At 35.4% G+C, this 14,469-nt stretch overlaps 1 protein-coding gene across 1 annotated transcript in view; it reads left to right on the forward strand.

Annotated features, from left to right (window-relative positions):
• The window catches only part of LOC125857882 (protein DEFECTIVE IN MERISTEM SILENCING 3-like), a 61,942-nt gene that overhangs the window by 12,453 nt on the left and 35,020 nt on the right, over nt 1-14,469 (forward strand). The window lies entirely within an intron of this gene.

Raw genomic sequence — 14,469 nt, forward strand, 5'->3', positions numbered from 1 at the left:
ATCCGAATGTTAAACTCCTTCCAGGACAGAGGGAGCAACTCAGTAATCCTGAAAGGTATAGACGGTTGGTTGGAAACTTGAATTACCTCACTATGACTAGACCGGACATCTCTTTTCCTGTGAGTGTTGTAAGTCAGTTTATGACTTCTCCTTGTGATAGTCATTGGGATGCAGTTGTTCGTATTCTGCGATATATAAAGTCAGCTCTTGGTAAAGGACTATTCTTCGAGGATCAAGGCCATGAGCATATCATCGGATATATAGACGTTGATTGGGTAGGATCACTCTTTGATAGACGTTCTACATCCGGATATTGTGTTTTAGTTGGAGGTAATTTGGTGTCATGGAAGAGTAAGAAACAAAGTGTGGTTGCTCAATCCAGTGCAGAAGCAGAATATTGAGCAATGGTTGTAGCAACTTGTGAGCTAGTTTGGATCAAACAGTTGCTTGGAGAACTGAAGTTTGGAGAAACCGGTCATATGGAACTTGTGTGTGATAATCAAGCGGCCCTTCATATCGCATCAAATCCACTGTTTCATGAGAGGACTAAGCACATTGAGATTGATTGTCACTTTGTAAGAGAAAAGATACTCTCAGGAGATATTGTTACCAAATTTGTGAAGTCAAATGATCAACTTGCAGATATCTTCACCTAGTTTCTTACCGGTCCTCGTATTAATTACATTAGTAACAAGCTAGGTACATATAATTTGTATGCACCAGCTTGAGGGGAGTGTTAGAATAGAATAGGAAAACACAATCCTACACAAACTAGGAATAGTTTATAGTCTCCTATTTGGTAAGGAATTGTATTATGTAGTGTCTATAAATAGGGTTCTCTATGTAATTATTACAACAACAATTCAATAATATTCTTTCCTTATATTTCTCACAATTTGTATCTTAATCTCTGAAATCCAGGACTCTCTCAGATTATCTTGGGCAAGAAACCATGTTAGGAGTTGTTTGCAAGACGCGTGATGGACTTAAAGCACTGGAAACATATGATAAGGAAGGTCTTATAATTAAATGTTCTAGTTTTCATGGAGTTGGAGCTTCAATTGGGAGACCTTTGGATGACCGATATCTTGTAATCTGTCTTGAGAACTTAAGGTTTGAGGTTATGATGATCTCTTCTTGCAAATGCATCTCATATTCTTTAGCACTTTTTTACTCTCTTATCTTTTTCATTTTTGGGTTATCATTTTAGACCATACACTGGTGAATTTATTGCTGATGACCCTCAGAGGAGGCTGTCCATAAAGAAGCCAAGATACCTCAACGAGGAAACTCCTCCTGGTTTTCTTGGTTTTGCTGTCAATATGATCAATATTGACACTGCGAACTTATATTGTGTTACAAGCACTGGTCATGGCCTGAGAGAGACCCTCTTCTATGGACTCTTCTCACGGTTGCAAGTATACAAAACAAGGGCAGACATGATGCAGGCACTACCTTTTATAACTGATGGAGCCATATCATTGGACGGTGGGATCATAAAGAATGTTGGTATATTTTCCCTAGGCAAAAGGTAAAGAGGTTTGTCTTAAGTAGTGCGTTTATTATATTCATAAATTTTTCCTCCTTCATAGTTCAACTTGTTTGTGAAGATACTTTAAAGAATTGATTGCCTATTAACTTGTTCATTTTTGAGTATCAAGTAATATACTTGATCTCTAACTGTGCGCCTGAACTGGGTAGCTGGTGTTATTTTGTGACCATGTTGCTTGACCTTTGTGGAGTTCAGTAGTTCGACCTTTCACGAACTTCCTCTGTCGATCTCTATAGAATGGTGCATGAAAGCATGTTCTTCCATTTCTTTCACTATATCTACAGCAAAGCCTCTGCAGGTAGCCTTTGTTACATTTGTTTGTAATGCATTTTTTTTTCAAAATGATTAACAAACCATTGGCATAGTTAGATTTACCTGAATGACTTCTGGTAATTATTTATATCTTAATCTCACTGGCTCGTAGGAGTTGTTTTTAATCCTATTCCTATGTTTATATATTATATGTATTTGAGTTTGTATGTTTATATATTAGATTTGTTAGAATTTGCAGCACACTTTATTTTTCTTGTTGATTACTTCACTGAATCATTATCTTCTCCACCTTCCCAAGGTAGGGGTATGGCTGCGTGCACACCACCCTCCTAGACCCCACCTGTGGGATTGCACTGGATATGTTGTTGTTGTTTGTTTGTATTGCATCACTGAATCATTTGGATTCTTTCTTTCTCGTGTATATTTTTGTAAAGGGAAGTACAGATCAAATTTCCAAAGAGTTCTGGACGGTCGAATTTACCTGAAAGCTATTTTGAAAATAAGAGACGGATGAAGGAGCTGAAGTGGAAAAGGGTAAAACTTGTGGAAGACTTAGAGAGAGAGCAAACATTGCTGACCAGTGCAAAGTTCAACTTTGAAATAAGGAAACAAGAGTTTGTCAAGTTTCTTTCACAAAGCTCATCCTATCTTTCAGGGCTATATACTTGAGTGTGTCTAGTTAGACTATGCATGCTAGTCATTGATTTTTTTCGTAATAATTAGTGTTGTTAATGCCAAGCAAAAATATAAATTAAGTCATCTCTAAGTTGATTTAGGTAAAAGCTTGAACATTTTTTACTTGATCCTCGTTGTCCTTACATCCTGCTTCAATTGATTGATGATGTCATTTGATAATTGCAGACTATGCTTGCATTTTATAATGCTAGGCAAGAACTCTGCATGGATATGAGATCCTATTTTTTCCCTGGGAACCTTTTAAGATTGTGCTTGCTTTAGTATGCCAGTTATAGATGTTTTCTTTGAGCAGTCTAAAGATGTAGATATAGGAAGTGAGATGCTAAAACAATATCATGAGAAAGGGACGGAATCGGTTTTTCTAGGATGCAGTAAAACTGTCCTTTTTCAACTGAAGATGTTCATATTCTAACCAGTAACCTCATTACAGGTGAGTGAGAACACATTTGCTTCAAGTTTGTACTGGAATATTTAAATAACAGAGAGCTAACAGCTTTTTTTTTTTGATAATAGTAACTGTAGAGAGCTAACAGCTTTCTTTATTACACTTTGCCTATCAGTTCTATGAGATACCCTGTATCCTCCAAAAGATCATGTTTACTTTAAAAAAAGAAGAGACTAAGACAGTTCATATTAATTAAGTGAATGGATTGCTAGAATCTTCAAAGAGTCCTGAATTCCTTTCCTTCCAGGCTACCCACCAAATGCTGGCTGGAATGATTTGCCACCAGTGTTCCTCTCCATTCCTTTTGCCAATCCCTTTGCTACTGTTAAAGAATTCCATAGTGGTTTTTGGCATATCGTCACTGTGCACAATCTTTCTTTTACCTGCAAATATCATTCTCGATACCTGCTGGTTCGAAAGGGGACCTCTATTTCTGCTCCGATGGAGTAAGTCGCTGGGCAGTTCCACCCATGTTTGGATCGTGAAGAAAAATTTACCATTCTCTATTGTCAGTAATTCTTTGGAATGTCACTACCGTCTCCTTTTATTCTGACCCTTGCCCATTTGAGATGGTTCCGGAGTTGTGTTTCCTCCTTCATCTCCATCCATCACCCACTATGATCTCCAATATTTCTGAAGGTCTTTTGGCGACCATAAATATAACGCTAGTCCTACAAACTTAACTCAGACTGCTGAGTTTCTTGTCCTGCTTGATGGCTCCAATTGTTGGTGACCACCATTGGAGTTGTGCTGGAGATTTCTTCCATTTCCATTCACCATGTATAACCTACTCTGCATCTGCTTTGGAAGCAAATTCTAAAAGGAAACTGTGGTTACCCATCTCATAGGTATTTAATCCATTAGCTTGTTTCCAGAGGCCATAGGACCACTTTCTGATATCTTAAAGTGTGGGCAGCTCCAGAAAGTTTTCGTGGAAATTGCAGACCACACATCTTTTCAGAACTCCGTTTTAAGATGGGTCAAAAGTTTCATTAATGTGAATGGCTCTTTCCTTTGATAGACCAGTTCCTTCTTCTTTGGTGGTGCTGATAAATTCCATATTACCCCATTCACTGCTCCTGACAGCCTCTGAATAGGGGATTTCTTTGTCTGTCAATCTTGAATTGAATGTCGACGATGGTAGAGAAGCATTTATGAATCTTCTATCTTGTTAGCAATGTCTTTCCACCCAACATTAAAATCTAGCTCAGGAATGACAAGTACAGATCTTCTTCTTTCACATAGGTTTGGCATCTACATATTTGCTTCCTTGTATTTGGAGTGTTCAAGTGGCAATATCTGAAACTTTGAACATTTGTTAGGCAAGACAAATGAGGAGCTTGGGAAGGATCTTTTGCAGAACTTACTTTAAAAGAAAGATCTAATTTATTTAAACTTCTGCTGAAGTAATTTGTTCTAATAGGAGACATGGATAAATTGGAAATTTAGTAGTCCAGGTATTAAATATTAAATATCCTAGTAATACTGGTAAGAATTTAGGTGAGAGAAAATATTGAATAAATGAGTGGAATATATGTCAAGGGAACCAAAGGAAGATTACTAGTAGATTAAGGATGCAATTTAGGAAGATCTGGATAACAGGTCCCTTGTATATCATCTGGACTGTTTGTAAAGTAGAAATTGGAGTTTATGTTGAACGTAGTGCATAGTAATAGTATATAGTATAAAATGTACATGGTTGTGAAATCTAGCTTTTTACAGTAAAATGCAAATGCTGAATCTGTAGAATCTATTGGGGAATTCCCTTCCACGCCCTAATTGGCTAAATCTACGATAGTGGGTCTTCTTTTGACGAGGGAAAAAATCTTTTTGAAAGGCATCTCGGCGAAAGAGGATTGCGAACCATAAGGCAAGTTCCTAAATGCTAATACAAACTTCTCCCACATACACGCATGATAAGGAGGGGGGGGGGGGNGAGGGACAACCAAATCATCACTTTTACGAGATGAGTTTGGAGACCCAAGAGCCCGCCACAAAACCCAATCCTTTCGAGGCAAAGATCCAAGGGCCTACCACAAGAAGTAAGCTTCACCCTTAACCTTAAGGAATATAGAAAGTTATTCGGAATTCCTAGCAAGGACTTTGCATGCTATTCATTCCTAAATTCCTTTCACCCTTAACTTGTTAACTCGAATCAAGTTGAGTGACGCAAATGGATTCTTTTCGAAGACTTGAAGATATATTTCTCAAGAGTAGAAGAGGAGAAGCTCCAATTAGAGCGAAGGTTGGGTCTATTTTGGTTGCATTTTCCTCATCTCGATCTTGACGCTGTTGCAAATATGATGCAACATATCTTGCACCATATTTGTTGTACGGAAGAGAGGAAGGAGGCCCTGCTCCACAAACAAAGGGAACTAACTGCATGGATCACCCTCATAGTTCGAATTCCTAAAGAGAGTAGAATAGAAGAGTCTGTCTACTCTTTTTTGTTTTAGAAGGTTTAAATAAGCGTAGACACAATTAATTTAGGGTGTTCTTTTTTTTTTGGTGGAGATCTACTATGATGCCTATAGGAGATAGACTTCCTGCTATACTCAGTATTATGAAAGGCAAAAAGTGCAACAAACATGTAAGGTTCGTTGGAACTTTGCAAAGTACAAATTAGGTGTGGGCTTTAATTAAAAACGACACAAAGGGTGAAAAAATACAATTATGCATATGTTTAGTCCAAGTCTAATAATTGTTGGGAAAATTATACAAAAGGTCCCGTTAGTCATCTCTTTTCAAAAAAAAATAAGGGCTAAATTTGACATTGGACATACCCTTCTTCTTCCTATCAATTTTTACCATTAATGGCTTCTTTTCCACCTCCTTCCTACTTCCCCCCTCCTCCTTCTCCTTCTACATCGTCATCATTCTTCTTCGTCGTCGTCTTCTCTTTTTTATTTTTGAATTGACGTATCGAAAACATGAATCATTACAAGCAAATTATATTTCAAAAGACTCGAATCATCAAGCGAATTTCATATCTAAAATTTGGGACGGTTTAGAGGTGATTTTGAGTTGATCGAAATTAAATACTCAATGTATACTTCATGTATAATTAAGTTATTTTCAGCTTTGTGAGTGTATCATAATGTATAGTTAGCCTATAACTCATGTATAGGCAAGTTATATTATATAGTCTGTATTACTTTCGATGACTTTTGGCAAGCTATATTGTAAAAAAATGCTCAAGCTTTTACCTAATGACTTAATTTATATGTGCTTGGCATCGACAACACTAATTATTACGAAAAAATCAATGACTAGCATGCATAGTCTAACTAGACACACTCAAGTATATAGCCATGAAAGATAGGATGAGCTTTGTGAAAGAAACTTGACAAACTTTTGTTTCCTTATTTCATAGTTGATCTTTGCACCGGTCAGCAATGTTTGCTCTCTCTGCAAATCTTACCCTTTTCCACTTCAGCTCCTTCATCCGTCTCTCAGTTTTTTCCGGATTCTTTTTATATAGAAAATATTGTTGGGATTTCAAAAACTTCCAGCTGGTCACCTTATTTCTTCGCTGAAGGTGTGATCCCCCGTTCCATCAATGCTACTTTTCTTGCTTTGATTCCTAATATTTTGATCTAGGACTACCTCTAGAACTCTTTGAAAATTTGATCTTTACTTCCCTTAACAAAAAATAAACACGAGAAGTAAAGAATACAAATGATTTAGTGATGCAATACAAACAAACAACAACAACATCCAGTGTAATCCCACAAGTGGGGTCTGGGAGGGTGGTGTGTACGCACCCTTAACCCTACCTTGGGAAGGTAGAGAAGATAATGATTCAGTGAAGCAATTAACAAGAAAAATAAAAGTGTTCTGCAAATTCAAATACATCTAATATATAAACAGACAAACTCAAATACATATAAAATATAAACATAGAAATAGGATTAAAAACAACTCCTAGGAGTCAGTGAAATTAAGATATAGATAATTACCACAAGTCATTCATGTAAATCTAAAATGTGTCGTAGACTCGGAGCGTGATAAATCTTGAAAACTCCTCTCCCAGAAAACTATATCATGATTAACCTTCTATAATGTGTTGATGAATCTTTTCTTTGGAGGTGCTAATAAATTCCATATTTCCCAATTTACTGCTTCTGACAGCCTCTAATAAGGGATTTCTTCGTTTGTCAATCTGGAATTGAATATCGATGGTAGAGAGGCATTTATTAACCTGCCTATCTTGTTATCAATGTCTTTCCACCCACTGTTAAAATCTAGCTCAGGGATGACAAGTACAGATCCTCTTCTTCCAGGTAGGTTTGGCATCTACATATTTGCTTCTTCGTATTTGGAGGATTCAAGTGGCAATATCTGATCTTTTGGACATTTGTTAGGCAAGATAAATGAGGAGCTTGGGAAGGATCTTTTGCAGAACTTACTTTAAAAGAAAGATCTAATTTATGGAAACTTCTGCTGAAGTAATTTGTTCCAAGAGGAGACATGGATAAATTAGAAATTTGGTAGTCTAGGTATTAAATAGTCATTTAGTCGCAAAGTATTCGCCATAATGTTAAATATCCTAGTAATACTGGGAAGAATTTAGGAGAGAGAAAATATTGTAGAAATGAGTAGAATATATGCCAAGGAAACCAAAGGAAGACTACTAGTAGATTAAGGACTAGTAGATTAAGGATGCAATTTAGTATGTTAACTTCTGATGAAGTAATTTGTTCTAAGAGATGACATGGATAAATTGGAAATTTAGTAGTCTAGGTATTAAAAGTCATTTAGTCGCAAAGTTTTCGCCATAATGTTAAATATCCTAGTGATACTGGTAAGAATTTAAGAGAGAGAAAATATTGTAGAAATGAGTAGAATATATGTCAAGGGAACCAAAGGAAGACTAATAGTAGATTAAGGATGCAATTTAGGAAGATTTGGATAACAGGTCGCTTGTATATCATATGGACTGTTTGTAAAGAAGAAATTGGAGTTGTTTTGAACATAGAGCATAAAGATAGTATACAGTATAAAATGTACATGTTTGTGAAATCTCGCCTTTTACAGTAAAACACAATCGTTGAATCTGTAGAATCTATTAGGGAATTCCCGTCCATGCCCGAATTGGCTATATCTACGATAGTGGGTATTGTTTTGACGAGGGAAAAAATCTTTTTGAAAGGTATCTCGGCGATAGAGGACTACAAACCGCGAACCATAAGGAAATTGCCTAAATCCTAATACAAACTTCTCGAACATACAATCATGGTAGGGGGAGGGGGCAATTCAGCCACCACTTTTACCAGATGATCCCGGAGACCCAAGAGCCGGCCATAGAACCCAACCCTTGAGTAGCGAAGATCCAAGATGCTACCATTGGAAGTAAGCTTCTCCTGTAACCTTAAGGAGTATAGAAAGTTTTTCGGAATTCCTAGCACGGACTTTTCATGCTATTCATTCCTAAATTACTTTCACCCTTAACTTGCTAACTCGAATCAAATTGAGTGAAACCATTGATTCTTTTCAAAAACTTGAAGATATATTTCTCGAGAGTAGAAGAGTAGAAGCTCCAATTAGAGCAAGAGCGAACGTTAGGTATGTTTTTGTTGCATTTTCCTCATCTCGAACTTGAGGTTGTTGCAAATATAATGCAACATATCTTGCACCATCTTTGCAGTCCGGAAGGAGGCCGTGCTCCACAAGCGAAGGGAACTAGCTGCACTGATCGCCCTCATAGTTTCGAATTCCCAGAGAGAGTAGAATAGAAGAGTTGTCAACTCTTTTTTGTGTTGGAAGGTTTAAATAAGCGTAGACACAATTAATTTAGGGTGTTCTTTGTCTTTTTTAGTGGGGATCTACTATGATGCCTACGGGAGATAGACTTCCATCTATGCTCAATATTATCAAAAGCTCAAAGTGCAACAAACATCTAAGGTTCGTACGAGCTTTGCAAAGTACAAATAAGATGTGGGCTTTATTGAAAAACGACGCAAATGGTGAAAAAAAATACAATTATACATATGTTAAGTCCAAAACTAATAATTATTGGGAAAATTATACAAAAGGGCCCGTTGTCATCTTTTTTTCAAAAAATAAATGGTCACATTGGACATTGGACATACCCTTCTTCTTCCTGCCAATTTTCCTATTAATGGCTTATTTTCCTCCTCCCTATTTCCCCCCTCCTGCGCCTTTTTCTTCTTCATACTCATCATTCTTCTTCGTCGTCTTCTTCTCTTCTTCTTTTTTGAATTGACGTATCAAAAACCTGAATTATTTCAAGCGAATTATATATCGAAAGACTCGAATCATCGAACGAATTTCATATCTGAAATTTGGGACTGTTTAGAGGTGATTTTCAGTGGATCGAAATTGAATACTCAATGTATAGTTCATGGTTAGTTAAAAGTTATTTTTCAACTTTTTGAGTGTATCAAATGTATAGTGAGTGTATAACTCATGTATAGGTAAGCTATATTGTATAGTCAGTGTAATACTTTCTATGAATTTTGGCTACCTTTTATGTTAATAAAAGATGGCTATTTTTAGAGCATGTTTGGATTGACTTATTTTAAATGCTTTTAAGCTAAAATAGCTTTTAAGCAGTTTCGTAGTGTTTGGGTAAGTTAAAAAAGTACATATAAGAACTTAGTTTTAAGCTAAAATGACAAAAATAAACCAAAAGCCATAAGTAAGATTTGTAACTTATGGTTTTTGGCTTATAAGTCAAAACTGAAAAGCCAATCCAAACAAGCTCTTATTGTAAACTAATGATTTTTATTGTAAATATTTGAAACTAGCCCATAATTATTAGCATGAATGACAAATATAAAAACAAACAAATTGAATTTTTTTTTACGATAAAGTGTAATATCAATTGATTAGTGTCGCATCTTCTTAAGAGGTTCATTGACAACGAAAAGTATGCCTTAGAATCTTGATGCCGACACTAAAGCGCACATTTAGCAAGGCAAAGCGCTCAACACGTTTTGATACTCACTTCAGGGCTCAAGCGTGCTATGCGAACTATCATTGTTTGCATGTATGGAAAAACCCTAATTGAAAATGTTGACTACCTATGCTAATATAATAATAAAGACTTGTTCGTATAAATGTGCTGAAAATGCTATTCTTTCCATTTTTTCTTTCTTTAGTGGAGATAGTCGCACGTTATGACAAACATATTATTAGAAGACTCTACCTTTGCTTCCTTATCCTTGCTAACTAGAAATGAACCTTCACGAGTTGCAAAACAGATGTATAATATGATTCAACTCCAAAGGACCTTGTAAATTCCATTGCATTGTTGTAAGCTTTTTGTCATAAAATGCAAGATGATTTTAGCTCTTTATAGAATCCATTACAGAGTTTTTTTTTAAGAAGGCAGTCCGTACTGTACCTACATATTTCTCTCTCACTAGTACTTACCACTAGTACCTTATGTCAGGATGTATTACTTACCACTACTACCTTATGAAGCTTTGTTCTCAGTGTATGATCTATTGTCGCCGTGTATGCAGCCTCAGTTTCTGGCGGGAGGGTAGCGGTCAGCCCCGATATCATGATTGCGTGAGAAATTTGAGATCCTGTAGTTGTAGTGGAGTGGTACCTCATTAGCAACAGACTGTCTTGACTTCTTTCTAGACATATTGAATGCATCTTAAAAATTGTAACATAAAATGCTCATGGATGCAGCTTATATACCAGTCTTGATTCTTTTCACCACCTGGGCTATGGTAAAGAAGTGATTGTGGAGAAGATTGAAGGAAAGGCAGACAGTGCAGCTGCTGTTATCCACAAGCTGCTCAGATCACCAAAACCTGAACTGCTGTATCTCAAATATGCTCATGACATATTTGGCGTGGTTGCACTTCTTGGATAGGTTCGGACCATAAGCTTAGCAGGTTGATGCTGGTATCCTTTTCTTTCAAACGACTAAGTGTAAGAACTTCCTTGGCAGTATGGATGTAATTACGTGTGTTACCTATCCCTAGCATGCTTTCAACACATCTTGGAAAAGATCAGTTGCTTGCTGTAGTATGCAAATCCTGTGCAGCACCAGAGCTCTTGACCACCATCAAATGGATTGAAATGTGAATTGCGCCAATGCTCTTGACATATTAGCATATAAGCTTGGAATTTCCATCAAGGGTCGATATTTGGTTATATGCCTCGAGGATATAAGGTATAAGCATTGCTTTCTCTGGTTTACTTTATACCAACTGTTTTCAATTGTTATGATTCTAGGTTTATCGATCCAGTTAACACATCATGTTTCATCCATACCTGGTCAATGCTCTCTGAAAAGAAGTGTAAGGTCCTTGCCTTTTTGTTTCGGGACATATACACGAGGAGTAAGCAGCATCTCCAAAGAGAACTTGCTTTTCCATACCCTACTTTATCAAACGGAGAAACTCCCCCAGGCATTTTTTACTATGCGGTTAATATGATATTCCTTCCTGCAGAAGATTTGCAGTGTAGAACTGCTTCAGGGGATGGTCTCCGGGTGACATCATTTTACTGTCTGCTCGGTAAAGCTTCAAGTCCACAAGTCTAGAGAGAACCTTTACATGGATGAGAGGAAATGGAGTTGGATCTGAGAATGTACTTTCTTTCTCTTACTTTTCTACCATTTATTTGTGTCTCACAAAGATGAGTTGATTTTGCATGATATCCATGGGCCTTGAAAGATTAACTGTCTTTATTTTTCTTCAAGGAACCATACATTCTATTTCCAGTCATCTGTCTGGAAAGACAGTTGCCCCTCTCACCTGAGAAAGTAGAAAGATTTTAGAGAATCGAAGAGTTGAAGCTGGAACTAAATCAATTGCAAGATCAGATACAGGAAGAGATTAAGACTGGGGCAAAGTACAAGAAGAAGTTGGCCAGAAAGCTCTAGTATAAAAAGCATATCAATGATCAGTTGATGCTGGTTTGATTCTTCTGAGGCATGTACATGTAATTACGCCGGAGACTTCCCTTTTTTTGGAACATATCTTTGTGAAGAAACAGAGGGTAGTATACTGTACAAATCAACACCTGTAGCTGTACAAGTAAATGAACTATATATATAGGCAAACAATTTTTTTTTCTATTTGATGTCCGATATCTGCATTGGAATCCGTCTATTTTAAATTTTGTGTTGTCGTAGGACTTCATTTGGAGGAAACGCTCCCTACCAAACCAAAACAAATAAGAAAGAATACGACAGATTAAGTTGTGGGCTATCCTAAACTATATATTTCTTTCCTCAACAGCAAATATGTTTTTTCACTTTAGTTTTCTTCTCTATCAAGGGAATATATGAGAGCATATTCATTATTAGTACTAGGTGACTAAATGAAGAGTTCTATTCATGCATGAAGGTTAGGTAATTAAAATCTGCGCAGCGACTTGTGGAGAATAAGAAAAAATTGCATAGAAGAAGACAAGATTTAAATAGACGAGGATTATATACTATCATGTTTTGGCAATGTATATGCATGATTTTGAATTCAAGCTCAATGGTAAATGAAGAAGCACAAAAAAAAATGATTATACACATAAAGCTAGAACATTAGACGAGTTTACCTTATTATAACAAAGTAACAATGTAACTTAAACATATAATTATATGCTTTAAACTTTTTTTTAGAGTAGTTGAGGAATTGATAAAGGATCTTTTCCTTTGTGTAGTTATGTATTTTTAATATTAGTAATCAATTCTTTTTGACTTATACGATTGATTGACTCATCTATTTATGTATATTCCCTTAAAACCATTCTACCAATTCTTCTCTGTTCCCTATTCATTCTAGGGCTATTGACTATAGGTATAAGCAACGAAAATTATGTTCAACAAAATGATTGTATGTATATCTAATGTATCGATATGTGTATATAATATATTGATATTATATAGATATGTGTATATAATATATTGATATTATATACATAATGTACAATTTATATAGACGATATACATATATATACATTATTGATATAATAAAGTATACATCACATATTCTTTCTCTTTTTTTTTTTTGCAAAAGAACACTTGTAACCCAAAAGGGAAACTATTCACAAGTGTTTGTCCCCTTACTTTTATACCTTATGTTTTTAACTATTAATGGTATCAAAGGGGAAGAAACAGTGCTTCAGTGAAAACACTACTCAGTTACTGGGTATATATATACTCTGATAGTATCAAGGATGAAGAGGCAGTGGTTCAGTTAATAGAACAAGGGGGAAGTCGGGTAAATATTTTTGGTCATGGGTCCAATCAGGGTAAATATATTGGGTTAGGTCCAATTTGAGTAAATTCTTTGCCTAATAAGTTCAATTTGTGTAGTTTTCCCTTCTCTTTTTTTTCTTCTAGTCCAACCAACTCAAATCTTCTCTAAACAGTTCCAAAATTTCGATATAAATTTATCTAAATATTTTGAATTATTCATTCGAAATGATTCAGGTTTACGGTACGTTAATTTTAAAGTCAAGCATGGGACAAGATTTGTATATGGAAGAAGGAGAAGAATAAGGAGAGGAAAAAAGAGGAGGATAATGGAAGGAAGAAGGAAAACAACAAATAAATAAGGAAGGGAGAAGTCATTAATGACTGCAAGAAGAAGACAAAGCAGAAAGGAAAAGTAGAAGCAAAAAATTACTGCNGCGTACTATTTACCCTCCCCAGACCCCACCTAGTGGGATTTCACTGGGTTGTTGTTGTTGTTGTTGTTGTTGACAAATGACCATTTTATGTAATTAATATAATTGAGTTATTTTAGGGACGAATTTTGACCAAATGACATTTTGTCGAATTTTTCCAAAGTTTATTTGGATCGAAATATATTGGGGGTCATAACTCAATTCACCCAATTTTTGCTACATTTTAGTTGCTTATTTGTTTTTATAAATTTTAGTACCTTGTAAATTTTTATTTTTTTATTATGATTATATATAATATATTAAATAAAATAAATTGATTTTTTTTCATGAATTAGTCTAAACTCTGGAGTATATATTGATCTAAAAATTTGATGGACTAAAATGTGTGAGCTAATAAATAAACAGATCAATAATCAACTTCAAACTAAGCAAATTAAACGGGTCATTGCTACATCCAAATTTGAAAAAGGGAAAATTAAAAGAATTGATCATTGCCCACCAAATTTAGCCCAGCTATTAGTTCATTATCATAATATATAATAGTCTTATTAATCCTTGCCACTCATCTCTGGTTGTGTAGTACAGAACATATAAAAACAGTGATAGTTTTTACTTATTTAGTGATAACTAGCCTTTTTGAAGGAATGAATGTCTATCAATGAAATATACACAAACTAATTATCATGAAAAATATCTCTAGAAAATTTTGCCAAATCATGATTTTAAAGTTCTCATATCTTGCATAATTAACAAAAAAATCAAGAGTTAAATTTGCCGCAAACATGAATAATATATTAAACGAATCAATACATTGAGAGGAGCTTATATCTAAATTTTGAAACTATTTAGGGGAGATTTGAGTTGGTTGAAATTGAATAAAAATCAAAGT

Source organism: Solanum stenotomum, chromosome 3 (genome assembly GCF_019186545.1).
Source record: "Solanum stenotomum isolate F172 chromosome 3, ASM1918654v1, whole genome shotgun sequence".
In the NCBI taxonomy this organism is placed as follows: Eukaryota; Viridiplantae; Streptophyta; class Magnoliopsida; order Solanales; family Solanaceae; genus Solanum; species Solanum stenotomum.